This window comes from Vulpes lagopus, chromosome 12 (assembly GCF_018345385.1).
Source record: "Vulpes lagopus strain Blue_001 chromosome 12, ASM1834538v1, whole genome shotgun sequence".
Classification (NCBI taxonomy): domain Eukaryota; kingdom Metazoa; phylum Chordata; class Mammalia; order Carnivora; family Canidae; genus Vulpes; species Vulpes lagopus.
The window spans coordinates 81,178,464-81,180,784 of NC_054835.1; the positions used below are offsets into that span (position 1 = coordinate 81,178,464).

The 2,321-nt window shown below is 36.7% G+C and overlaps 1 pseudogene; it reads right to left on the reverse strand.

Moving 5' to 3' along the window:
• Nucleotides 1–2,085: 2,085 nt before the first annotated feature.
• Nucleotides 2,086–2,321, reverse strand: part of LOC121473751 — a 524-nt pseudogene continuing 288 nt past the window's right edge.

The window sequence follows — 2,321 nt, forward strand, 5'->3', positions numbered from 1 at the left end:
TGTGATTTATTCCACAAATACAGCATCCTTTCTCAACAAAAGCTCTCAAGAAAGTAGGATAGAAAAAACATACCTCAACGTCGTAAAGGCCATATACAAAAGACCCATGGTGAATACCGTCCTCAACAGGGAAAAACTGAGAGCTTTTAGTCTAGGATCAGGAACATGACTGGGATGTCCACTCTCATCACTGTCATTCAACATAGTACTGGAAGTCCTAGCCTCAGCAATCAGACAACAAAAAGAAATTAAAGGCATCCAAATTGGCAAGGAAGAAGTCAAACTTTCACTCTTCACAGATGACATGATACTCTAAATAGAAAATCCAAGACTTTATCAAAAAATTGCTAGAACTAATACATGAATTCAGCAAAATTTCAGGCTATAAAATGAACATGCAGAAATCTGTTGCATTTCTCTACACCAATAATGAAACAGAAGAAATAGAAATCAAGGAATTGCTTTCATTTACAATTGCACCAAAACACATAAGAGACCTAGGAATAAACCTAACCAAAGAGATACAAGATCTATGCTCTAAAAACTATAGAAAATTTATGAAAGAAATTGAAGACACAAAGAAATGAAAAAACATTCCATGCTCATGGATTGGAAGAACAAATATTGTGAAAATACCTATGCTATCCAAAGCAATCTACACATTCAATGTAAACCCTATTAAAATACCACCAGCATTTTTCACAGAGCTAGAACAAACATTTCCAAAATTTGCATAGAACCAGAAAAGACCCTGAATAGCCAAAGTAATGTTGAAAAAGAAAACCAAAGCTGGAGGCATTATAATTCTGGACTTCAAGTTGTATTACAAAGTTGTAATCATCAAGACAGTATGGTGCTAGCACAAAAACAGACACATAGATCAATGGAACAGAAAAGAGAACCCAGAAATGGACCCTCAACTCTATGGTTAGCTAATCTTTGACAAAGCAGGAAAGAATATCCAATGGAAAAAAAGATGGTCTCTTCAACAAATATTGTTGGGAAAATTGGGCAGCCATATGCAGAAGAATGAAACTGGACCATTTCCTTACACCATACACAAAAATAAATTCAAAATGGATGAAAGACCTAAATATGAGACAGGAAACTATCCCAGAGGAGAAAAAAGCAGCAAACTCTTTGTCGTCATCTGTAGCAAATTCTTACTAGACATGTCTCCTGAGATAAGAGAGACAAAAGCAGAAATGAATTACTGAGACTTCATCTAGATTAAAAGCTTCTGCATAGTGAAGGAAACAACAAAACTAAAAGACACCTTGTGGAATGGAAGACATTTGCAAATGACATATTGAATAAAGGGCTAATATCCAAAATCTATAAAGAACTCAACATACTCAACACCTAAAAAAGAAATAATCCTGTTAAGAAATGGGCAGAAGACATAACCAGACATTTCTCCAAAGAAGACCTAAGCATGGTCAACAAGCACAAGAAAAAAAATGCCCCACATTTTCTGCTATCAGAGAAATACAAATCAAAACCACAATGAGGTATCACTTTACACCAATTAGAATGGATTGAAGTATGACTTTATACAAATGAGAATGGCTAAAATTAACAAGACTGGAAACAACAAATATTGGTGAGAATGTGGAGAAAGGGTAACCCTCTTGCACTGTTGGTGGGAGTGCAAGATGGTGTAGCCACTCTAGAAAATTGTGTGGAGGTTCCTCAAAGAGTTAAAAATAGAGCTACTCTACGATCCAGATTGGATTGTTTGTTTGTTTGTTTTTATCATAAAGTTTAATTATGGTTCAGAAAAAATTGAGTGAATAACTTTCTCTGAAAAAATATACTGACTCTGTGTAGACTGCAGTTATTTTGGGGAGGGGGGCTGGTAAGTTAAATTTCCCTATTTTCTATTCTGAAAATTCATAAAATGTCCCATTTCCAGTCTGATTATAGAGATGCATGTGCCCCAAATGGCTGAGAATAAGTACAACAAGAAAGGCAAAAGCTGCAAAGTTAAGGGCATGCAACAGACTCTAAGAGAAGGTCTCAGAAATACCCAAAGTGGCAACAAGGAACGTTTGGCTGGAATTTGGCTGGAATTTGACATTCCTTTCAGTCATCTTTGTCTTTTGCTCTGTTTAAGGATGCGCGTGAACTCAGTGTAATTGAAATTCCCCTTCTTGTCCATAGGTGCTTCCCTGTACAGCTCATCCACCTCCTCATCTGTAAACCAGTCTCCCATGGTAGTCAGCAGCCCTCTCAGGTAATCTTCCTGGATGGTGCCAGTTCTTCTTCATCAAAGCAAGCAAAAGCATTTCTGATGACATCTTCCGGATCTGTGCCGTTTA